This window comes from Erinaceus europaeus, chromosome 4 (assembly GCF_950295315.1).
Source record: "Erinaceus europaeus chromosome 4, mEriEur2.1, whole genome shotgun sequence".
In the NCBI taxonomy this organism is placed as follows: domain Eukaryota; kingdom Metazoa; phylum Chordata; class Mammalia; order Eulipotyphla; family Erinaceidae; genus Erinaceus; species Erinaceus europaeus.
In genome coordinates, this window is record NC_080165.1 from 127,466,391 (window position 1) to 127,478,548 (window position 12,158).

The 12,158-nt window shown below is 36.4% G+C and overlaps 1 protein-coding gene across 2 annotated transcripts in view; it reads right to left on the minus strand.

Moving 5' to 3' along the window:
* The window catches only part of NKAIN2 (sodium/potassium transporting ATPase interacting 2), a 1,261,504-nt gene that overhangs the window by 393,142 nt on the left and 856,204 nt on the right, over positions 1-12,158 (minus strand). The gene's annotated exons all lie outside the window — the stretch shown is intronic.

The window sequence follows — 12,158 nt, forward strand, 5'->3', positions numbered from 1 at the left end:
CAAGTGTCTTTAATCAGAAGAGCAGCTGTTTTTATACTCTCCAAGTAGGGTGGAAACAGGATGTGATATAGAGAGGGTGGAGAGAAAAGTGACTGGTGAAAATCAGAGTGTGACAAGGAGGGGGCGGAGAAGGTGAGAATCCTATCACTGAACCACCAATGCCCTGGAGGGAGTGTTGTGCTTTATATAAATGTAAAAGTGATTTATGTAAATAGACCAAAGCTTTGAATGGGATTAAATCTATCCCTATATAGGCATATGGTTAAGCAGAAGCCAGGGGGAGCTGGCATACTATGCAACAGACATGGACAGAATATTCACCACAGAAGAGATCCAACAGGCTGAAAAACACATGAAAAAATGCTCTAATTCTCTGATGGTCAGAGAAATGCAAATAAAGATGACAATGAGATATTACTTCACTTCTGTGAGAATGTCATACATCAGAAAAGGTAACAGCAGCAAATGCTGGAGAGGGTGTGGGGTCAAAGGAACCCTCCTGCCCTGCTGGTGGGAATGTAAATTGATCCAACCTCTGTGTAGAACAGTCTGGAGAATTCTCAGAAGGCTAGAAAAGGACCTACCTTATGATCCTACAATTCCTCTCCTGGGGATATATCCTAAGGAACCCAACACACCCATCCAAAAAGATCTGTGTACATATATGTTCTTAGCAGCACAATTTGTAATAGCCAAAACCTGGAAGCAACAACAGATAAGTGGCTGAGCAAGTTGTGGTATACACAATAGAATACTATTCAGCTATAAAAAATGGTGACTTCACCGTTTTCAGCCGATCTTGGATGAACCTTGAAAAATTCTTAAGTGAAATAAGTTACAAACAGAAGGATGAATATGGGATGATCTCACTCTGAGGCAGACATTGAAAAACAAGATCAGAAAAGAAAACACAAGTAGAATCTGAACTGGTATTGGCATATTGCACCAAAGTAAAAGACTCTGGGGTGGCTGGGTGGGGAGAATACAGATTCAAGAAGGATGACAGAGGACCTAGTGGGGTTGTATTGTTATATGGAAAACTTGGAAATGTTATGCATGTACGAACTATTGTATTATGTAAAACATTAATTCCCCAATAAAGAAATAAAAATATATTCTGAGTTATATTCCTTCCTCACTTTAACATTATGAGGAAGAAATTAAAATTAACTTCTACTTATAAATTATGATTCCATTAGAGGGAAAAAATATCATTCATGTTTTAAAATTATATAATGTAAAGGGAAATGTAGTGGATGTCATATATCTCTGTTTATGTTATTTCTTTTTTAAATTTTTAAAAATATTTATTTATTTCCTTTTGTTGCCCTTGTTATTTTATTGTTGTAGTGATTAGTGTTGTTGTTGTTATTGATGTCATTGTTGTTGGATAGGACAGAGGGAAATGGAGAGGGGGGAAGACAGAGAGGGGGAGAAAGATAGACACCTGCTTCACTGCTTGTGCAGGGACTCCCCTGCAGGTGGGGAGCCAGGGGCTCAAACCAGGATCCTTAAGCCAGTCCTTGTGCTTTGTGCCACATGTGCTTAACCCACTGCGCTACCACCTGACTCCCTCTTCATTCTCGAAGTATTAGACTTTAGTTCCTTTGCAACCTACACATATTTGGCATAATGTCAAAAGTGTTTGTGTCGGGCTGAGCTTCACTGACAGGAGACAGATGACCAGGGACTCATGGCTGAGCTGTAGGCAGTATCTCTTTATTCACGCGGAACGCAGCACAATCTAAACCAAGCTCAACTAAAGTAAACTAAATTAATATACTTGCCAAGTAGGGTGTAAACAGGATGTGACATAGAGAGGGTGGAGTGAAAAGTGACTGGTGCAAATCAGGGTGTACTATGAGAGGGGGCGGAGCAGAAACACATCATGAACCAGTGGGGATTAAACCAATGCCCTGCAATGGTTATGTAAATAGAATACAGTGGTTAAGTAAAGAGAATACAGTGTTAAGCAGGGGGTATTAAACCAAATGAAACAGAAGGGGTCTTAGAAGCATACCAACATGTTTGCAGTAAGCATAACTATATAAAAAATGTATACTTACTAAATTAAACACAAAACATCATGTTAGATAAGAGAGATGTACTCAAAGTTTTGTAATTTTGAAAAAAAATAATTTAGTCTGCTATTATCAATAACTGACTCTATCAGTTTAAGAAATTCCCTTGTGCTTTTGTATCCCTTTGTGTTAAAATGAGAGTGAAGTTTTATATGTTAAGCAGTTAATTAATTAGATAATGTTGTCTTACATAGCACAGTAAAATTTTTTCAGGCAAGTACATACATTTATTGCTTGATAAATGAATTTTATTTTTAATTTAATTTTGTTTTCATATTTTGGTATTATATTTATTTATTTATTTATTAGTTAGAGACAGCCAGAAAACTAGACAGGCGTGGTCCGGGAGGTGGCGCAGTGGATAAAGCATTGGACTCTCAAGCGTGAGGTCCTGAGTTCAAGCCCCGGCAGCACATGTACCAGTGATGTTTGATTCTTTCTCTCCTTCTATCTTTCTCATCAATAAATAAATAAAATCCTTAAAAGAAAGAAAGAAAGAAAGAAATCTAGATAGGATGGTGTGATAGGGAGAGAAATAGAGAGATACCTGCAACACTGCTTTACCACTTGTAAAGTTTTCCCCTAGGGGACTTGAACCCAGGTCCTTGCAAATTGTAACATGTATACTCAACCAGGTATGCCACCACTAGCTCCTAATAAAGGAATTTTATAACACTAGTAAGATCCTATTTGTATTTTTGAGATATTATATACTGTAACATTTAAGCACTCTCGTTTCTTGTAAAATTGTTATATATTTGCTGTTAGGATGGTTCCAGATTCATTTTTCTAATAACCTAGTCCCTGAGTAACTATACAAAAACTATTGATTTTTTTAATGCAAATCAATATGATATTGTCAAGACAGACTTTCAATTTCAATACACACAGCATATAAAAATGTAGTGATGGACCCATGGGAATATTGTCAAGCTTTTTAAAATAATTAGTCATTTATGAAAACTTACAGCCAAAGCACAGTACTCCCAGACTATCACTATATATAGTTCTATTTTTTAAAGTTTATATTGAAATAATTTATTGTGGAATGAAAAAGTTAATCTACAAGTGATCATACTATTGTTATGACAGTATATCACAGCCATGGAACTGCTTTGCCATACACACAAGCTAAATTTCAGGACAGCCCTTATCACACTGAAGGAAACTTTAGTGCTGTGGTCTCTCTGTCTGCTTCTATGAAAAAAAAAAAATCAAAGGTATATTTGGTACACCAAATCTTTAAATGCAAGAAATGAATGAACATTTGTGTCATCTTTAGTGAGTCTTCCATGCGGATAACATTTCTTTAATTTTGCCTAAAACATTATGATCAAAATATGTTCCCATATGTTTCCTTTTACTTTTCATATCAGGGTTTTGTGGATTAACTAGGGTTTGTGTACAAAGGATATAAACAGAGTTTTCCCTCTGTATATATATCCCAGTGGTAATTACTTTTTAAAACTTAAAAATGTTTAGTGTTTTAAAAAGTTTGAGACATTCAATCAATTTCCCCTCTCATATTAATTAAATAGTGATTTATATGACTACAAGTTAATAGGGGTGTACATAAACACCATTCCTACCACCAAAAGACTGTGTCCCATCTCATCCACCCCACCCCCATGAAGCCGAAGCTGAGTATGGGCCCCAGACCACATCAAATCAATGGGGTTTACAGCCAACAATATTTATACCCGTTTCCCATATTAGGGAGTTACTCTCTCTTCCCTGATCCAGCTTTCTGTTCCTTTTTACACCCATGATATCATCTCCCCAGACAATAACTTATATCCACCTGCATATCAGATGTCAGGCTCAGGGGAAAAAAGAAAAAGGGAAGAAAAAAAAAACACAACAAAAAACTAATATACCCATAGGCCCTTTGGAATATAACTAAAATATGCCTACTAGCTATCTATAAAATGGAGGACCCCCCCCCCAACTCTTCACCTGCACTATTCCAGTCTTTATGTCCATGATTGTTCAACAATTTGTTTGGCTTTGTATGTTAACTCTCTTTTCAGCCACCAGGTTCAAGATGCTTGCATGATCCCGACCAGACTTCCCTGGACAGACAACCTCTCCAATGTGTCCTGCAGCTCCGATTCCCAAGAACCCTGCCCCACTAGGGAAAAAGAGAGAGAGGTTGGGAGTACGGATCAACCTGTCAACACACATGTTCAGCGGGGAAGCAATTACAGAAGCCAGACCTTCCACCTTCAGCATCCCACAATGACCTTGGGTCCATACTCCCAGAGAGTTAAAGAATAGGAAAGCTATCAGGGGAGTGAATGGGATACAGAGTTTTGGTGGTGGGAATTGTGTGGAGTTGTACCCCTCTTCTCCTATGGCTTTGTCAATGCTTCCTATTTATAAATAAAATAATAATGAAAATGTTTAGTGTTAACTCCGTCAAGATAAAATTTACTTATGTTTCTTGTATTGATAAGTTCATTAGGTAACATCTTTATTTACACAATATTTATTTCATGTTTACCATAATTATCCATCATGGCTCTCATTTGCTTGTCAATATCAGTAATAGTTTGAGAAAAATGTAGAGATTATATCTTTCACAGAAACGTTCCTAATACATACAGCCACACTTAGTAAATCTCTTTTTGCTGAAAATGATACTGCTAAAATAATGATGGAAATCTTTTATGCAGAATCTAGAGAACTGGAATACATGCATGACCTTGACAATAAAATAAATGAGGGCAGGACGGTAGTGCAAAGGGTTAAGCGCACATAGCACAAAGCACAAGGACCCACACAAGGATCCCAGTTCAACCTCGGCTCCCCATCTGCAGGAGAGGTTGCTGCTTCAAAAGTGGTGAAGCAGGTCTGTAGGTGTCTATCTTTCTTTCCCCCCTGCCTTCCCCATCTCTTTCAATTTTTCTCTGTCCTACCCAATAACAATGGCAGCAATAACAACAACAATAATGACATCAATGATAAACAACAAGGGGAACAAAAAGGGAAAAAAAATAGCCTCCAGTAGCAGTGGATTCATACTGCATGCACCAAGTCCCAGAGATAACCCTGGAGGCAATAAATAAATAAATAAATGAAAAAAGAAATGAAAAGCCAATCAAAGCAGACACAAAATATATTTAAGGCTTTGTGAGTGAATTATAATGGTGAGTATAGTATGGAACTGTATATCCTGTAACTCTACTATCTTGTAACTTACAATTAAGCTCAAAAAATAAAATTTAAAAAAAGACAGAAGATAAATAAAATAATAAAGATGGATTAAGAGAAAGAACAAAGGTGTATGAAGCTAATCATCTTCATGTATGTGCAAATAGAAAAGAAAATTCTTTATTCATTTCTCTAAACTCTAAACCTCTAAAAATGACCTTGAGTATGCTTTTGTGATGAAGACGTTTATTACTAGAGAAATGAAAAGTGAGAGGGCAAAAAAAAGAAAATGTTCACTTAAAATCATTTTTACTAACCTTCAAATAACAAAAAACGAAACAAGACAAAACAAAAAAACCTAAGCCCTCATAAAACCAATATGGCCTTTCTCCTTGAAATAGTAACAGGAAAAGAGATTTATCAATATAGATTTTCCATCTTGGTTTAATGAAAGCATCTATTTTAAACTAATGGACTAAGAAGAAACTGCACATGATCAGCCATAGAGTAGCTATAGTACTTCAAATTCATAAAATAAAATCTATGACTGAATTTTTCCAAGCTTCTGTTTATAATAAAAATAGCAGAAAACTACAGGTGTTTTCATTACTCTAGAAGGTGACATTATAAACTGACAAGAAAATCATAGTGCTCAGCTGGTGTGAATCAACTCAGTGGCAATACACTACTCAGGAAGCATTTTATATTTATTCATGTGCACAGTCTCATCGGAAACCCTGAATGAATGTTATTTCAGAATATACATTCCTTCAGATTATCCAAGAAGCAAGACCTTGTAACAGTGCTAATTCTCATGATATGTAACAAAGTACACAGATAGGATGCAGTTTAATTTCTTTTTACTATTGTAAGATTACAGTATTTATGTTCTAGATCACAACCACCACAAAATTCTGTGTCCCCAGCTTCTCATTTGACATTAAAATTAGCTTTTATTTTTTCCCCACTTATGTCTACTTCCTGGTCTTTTTTTTTTTTTTGAGATTATGCTAAGTGAAGCAAGTAAGAAGGTGAAGGACAACTACAGAATAGAGAGAATTGAATACATAAATGTGGGGGGAAAATTCACCTATTTTCAAGACTGTGGTAGAATGACAGTGGTTATCTAGGGGGTAGGGGATAGGGACACAGATCTTTGGTGACAAGAGTGGTAAAAAAAAAATCTTAAATGTTTTTACATGAAAGATTTTTTCCAGCACTTTAGCATTATTATTTCACAATTTTACATTAATATTGTACAGGATTTTTACAAATAGTTCATTAGCAATGTTAGTGAGGCGTCCAGGTAGTGGTGCACCTGGTTGAGTGCACATGTTACAGTGCGCAAGGATCTGGGTTTGAGCCCCCAACCCCTGCCTGTAGAGGGAAAGCTTCAGAGCAGTGAAGTAGGGCTGCAGGTGTCTCTCTGTCTCTCTCCCTATTTCCCCATTCCTCTCAATTTCTGGCTGTTTCTATCTTAATAAAAATAAAGATAAAAAAATTAAAAATAAAAACAATGTTAGTGAAAGAAATCTAGAGATGTCTCAGAATACTAGAAATAGATTGACCCTAAGACTCAATGATTTCCCTCCTGGGGATTTGTCCAAAGGAAACAAAAACATGTATCTATAACAACTATGTTCATAGTAGAGCAATTTGTAATATAGCCCAAACTTCGAAATAATCCAAATACCCAACAATATATGACTGACTAAGAAGGTTGTCATAAACACAATGGAATATTACTCAACTGTTCAAAATGGAGTCACCTCCTTTGCTTCATCTTAGATAAAGATTAAAGGAATCATGTTAAATGAAATAAGCCAAGACAGAAACAGATACTGGGTATCACACTTATAGATATAACTTAGAAAACAAGGATAGCAAAGGGAAATATAAAGTGAAACTCAGACTGGGTTGGCTTTATTACGCCAAAGCAAAGTACCCTGGGGAATTAGGGGGATAGGAGGGGTTATAGAGAGGGCTAGAGTACTAGTGCATGATTTTAGAATTGGATCCAAGTTGTGAGAGAGTGTTCTGCAGATAGATACTTATGATGGGAAGGTGAGAACATGTACCAACGTGTCAAAAATGGTACTATAAACTATTAGTCCACCAATACAATGTTAAAAAAACAAACAGTAAGTAATGTTTGTAACTTTATGAACTAAATTCCAGGACATAAAGTATCACCTTAAAGTTTATAGCAATTCCACACAGAAAAAAATAAATACAGTGATAATTAGGTGTGTGCACAAAATATCTGACCTGGTCTTAGTTTGAAGGTTACAAGAAAAAAAATCATGTCATTATTTACTCATATGGATAATTAATCCCTTCAGAATACACAAAAGATACTGCAGAAATAGGGAGTTGGGCTGTAGCGCAGCGGGTTAAGCGCAGGTGGCGCAAAGCACAAGGACCGGCATAAGGATCCCGGTTCGAACCTCGGCTCCCCACCTGCAGGGGAGTCGCTTCACAGGCGGTGAAGCAGGTCTGCAGGTGTCTGTCTTTCTCTCCTCCTCTCTGTCTTCCCCATCTCTCTCCATTTCTCTCTGTCCTATCCAACAATGACAACAACAATAATAACTACAACAATAAAACAACAAGGGCAACAAAAGGGAATAAATAAATAAAATAAATATTAAAAAAAAAGATACTGCAGAAACAAAAATTGACCTTAATGAAAAAGGACGCAACAGTGTAACCCCAATAATTCTGGTAACATAGTATAATATCTAACCTTTTGTGTTACTGGCAAATATTTATTAATTTCTTCTTACAGCCAACACAACACTTAATGGCAAACCACTGAATGTTTTTTATTAAGATGAGAAACAAGGCAAGGAGGACATCAGGACATTATATTTATGTTTCATTATGTTTATTGGACCTTAGTCCTAATCATTGTGAGAAGGCAAGAAAAAGCAATCATAAAGATCAGAGAGGTAGAAATAAAACACTATCTACAAAATTCACAATTTGTCTACATAGAAGGTCCCAAAGATTCTGTTAGAAATCCAAGAAAACAAGATTACTATAAAGAGATAATTTAGCAGGCATCTAGATACAAATTTAATATAAAATAGTATTTTTTATACACTAACAATCAATGGTAATCAGAGGTAGAAAAAATATTCTTCCTTTTCCAGATTATTTCAAGTGATTTATTTTAGACTATGTAATCTCTAGCCTCCACTCTGGTGAGATAGCTTTTTATTTGTGTAAATGGTAAAGAAGAATTGAGAGAGGTAAAGTGATTTAGCAAGATCCAGGAGAAACCCTACAACCACAACTGTGTGTGTATGTGTGTGTGTTGTGTGTGTGTGTTTGTTTTTTAATCTGCATTATATTTAGGATAACTTTATTCTTTTCTGTTATTATTATTATTATTATTGATTTAATAATCACTGAGCTGGGATAGATAGAATAATGGTTATATAAAGAAACTCACATGCCTGAGGCTCCAAAGTCCTACGTGCAATCCCCTGCATCCCATAAACCAGTGTTGAGCTGTACTCTGGTAAACAAACAAACAAACAAACAAAACTAGAAAAATGAGACAAGATTGTGGGATAAGAGTGGTACAATTCCCACAACCAGAATTCTGTATCCCAACCTCTCCATTGGAAGGTTCCCTATTCTTTATTTCACTGGGAGTATGGACCCAGAATCATTATAGGGTGCAGACTGTGGGCTGTCTGGCTTCTGTAACTGCTTCACTGATGGACATGGGTGTTAGCAGGTCGATCCACACCTCCAGCCTGTTTCTATATTTCCCTATCTAGGACACACTGGTGTCCTAGAACTTCTCTTCTTGTGGCTCCTTTTTAATGTTGGCAGATATACTGAGCTGTGTAAATAAAATGGCAATATATTTGAGGTATTCTTCATGATGATCTTTTTATAGAAAAACACTGTAAAAATTATTGTTAATATTAATACAAGTACTACAATTTTAAAATGAAAGTCTCAATGCTATAAATGTTAAAGAGTTATATAGTTAGAAAAACTGACTTGTCTACTCATAGTTCTTTATAAGAAAATTCTCAGTGTAGTAACTCCTAGGGGGTCTCACAAAAGTCAATGAATGAAAGGTGGAGCCAAGACGGTAACTTGGAGACAACAACTGGTGTGAGCTCAAAAAAGAAGCAGCTTTCAACCTGGGATTCTCTGGAGAGGGTAGGATATCTGAGCCATCCATAGAAAGGGTGAATAAGGGGTGGTCAGGATAACACCAAAAAAAAAAAAAAAAAAAAGAGTCCTATAACTCACTGTTAGGCTGGCAAACAGAGGACAAAAGAACAAAGAAGGAAATATCTTTGGCTTGACTATTTCTGAATTTACCCTTCCCCCATCTCAGAACCAGCCCCCAAAGGCTGGCCAATACTTCTAGCAGGCTTCCAACAGTGCTATTTTCTTTACCAAGATTCCTGGCTCACCAGTGGTGTAATTCCAAGCCTTTTTCTTTTCTTTTTCTTTTTCTTTTTGGACTGGAACTCTATTTGAGTGACAGAATATGAGACCAACCAGGGCCTCAGCCTTGCCTGGGAAAGACTAGCTGGAGGTTGGTTTTTTTTTTTTTTTTTTAACTTCTTATAATTGTTTGACTTTCTGTGGTTTAGGAAGGGGACCAGGCTGCATGCATCCAAGGAGTGGTCCAAGCGGTAGACTGACTGTAAGGGTTTTTTACTCTATTTTATTATTACTATTATTATATACATGTGTCCCTTTTCCCTCCTCTTCAGGTTGACCAATATTAACAGTTGTTTCTTTTTTCATTGATAGGTGACTGGCTGTCCTATCCATTGTGGAAGGAGCTAGTTTCTTGCTCTCTCTTCCCTCCACCTCCCTTTTTCTCTTATCCTAGCTAATTAAAAAAAAAATCTCTTTTCTTTCACTGCTCTATTTTTATTTTTTTCTTCTGGGAGACTTCAACACCTCACTCTCACAGTTAGATCAACGAAGCAGAGAATCAACAAAGAAACAAGAGAATTAAACCTAAAGATCGACAGACTAGACTTCCTGGACATTTTCAGAGTTCTTCACACCCAAAATCTGGAATACACATTCTTTTCAAATCCACACAGCACATACTCAAGGATAGACCACATGTTAGGCCATAAAGACAGTATCAACAAATTCAAGAGCATTGAAATCATCCCAAGTATCTTCTCAGGCCACAGTAGAGTAAAGCTAACATTCAACAACAAACAGAAAATTACTAAAAGTCACAAAATTTGGAAACTAGATAGCTGCTGCTTAAGAACCTATGGGTCAGAGAGGCACTCAAGCAAGAAATTCAAATGTTCCTGGAAACAAATGAAAATGAAGACACAATCTGTCAAAATATTTGGGACACAACTAAAGCAGTACTGAGTGGGAAACTCATAGACATACAAGCACACATTAGAGAACAATAAAAAGCTCAAATAAACAACCATAGTGCACACCTTAAGGATTTAGAGTAACAAAGGAACTTTAAGCAACCAGAAGGACTGAAATCACTAAAATTAGAGCAGAAATAAACAACATCGAAAATAAGAGAACCATACAAAAGATCAATAAAACCACATGTTGGTTCTTTGAAAAATTTACAAATCCCTAACCAGACTCACTAAAAAAATGGGGGGGTGGAGAAGACTCAAAATAAATAGAATTGTAAACAATAGAGGAGATATCACAACTGACACCACAGAAATCCAGAAAATCATGCACAAATTTTATGAAGAACTATATGCCACCAAGCTAGAGAATCTGGAAGAAATGGAAGAGTTCCTAGAAACATACCCTTTCAAAGCTGAACCAAGAAGAACTACAAAACGTAAATGCACCAATCACAGACAAAGAAATTGAAGCAGTTATTAAAAGTCTTCCCAGCAAAAAAAGTCCTGGACCAGATGGCATTACAAATGAATTCTACAAAACCTTCAGGAAACAGTTAATACCTATACATCTAAAGCTCTTCCACAAGATCAAAGAAACAGGAACACTCCCTTCCACCTTCTAAGAAGCCAGCAACATCCTGATACCAAAAGCAGATAGGGACACAACAAAAAAGTAAAACTACAGACCAGTATTTCTGATGAACATGATGCCAGTATATTGAACAAGATCCTGGCCAATTGAATACAGTAGGATATCATAAAGATGTTCTTCATGACCAAGTTGGATTTATCCCAAGAATGCAAGGCTGGTTCCATATATGTAAGCCAATCAATGTCATTCACCACATCAGTAAAAACAAAACAAAAAAAACACATGATTATCTCAATAAATGCAGAGAAATCCTTTGACCAAAGCCATTATCCCTTCATAATCTAAACACTACAAAAAATAGATGGAAATTCCTCAAGATACTGGAGTCCATATATAGCAAACCTATAGCCAACATCATACTCAATGGACAGAAGTTGAAAGCATTCCCCCTCAGATAGCGGATTAGATCAGGGACTAGGACTGTCCATTATCACCATTACTCTTCAACATAGTACTAGAAGTTTTTGTCATAGCAATCAGGCAAGAGAAAGGAATAAAAAGAGTACAGATTGGAAAGGAAGAAGTCAAGCTCTCACTATTTGCATCTGATATGATAGTATACAAAGAAAAATCTAAAAAAGATTCCAGCAGAAAACTGCTGGAAGTTCCACCAAGCTTCTTTAAGAGAACAGAACAAAAATTACAATCATTCATCTGGAACCAGAAAACACCTAGAATCACCAAAACAATCTTGAGGAAAAGAAACAGAAATGGACTTATAACATTCATAGATCTCAAACAATGTTATATGCCCAGCATAATCAAAACAGCTTGGTACTGGAACAAAAATAGCCACACAGACCAGCGGAACAGAATTGAAAGCCCAGAACTAATCCCCCACACCTACGAACCTCTAATCTTTGATAAAGGGGCCCAAAGTATTAA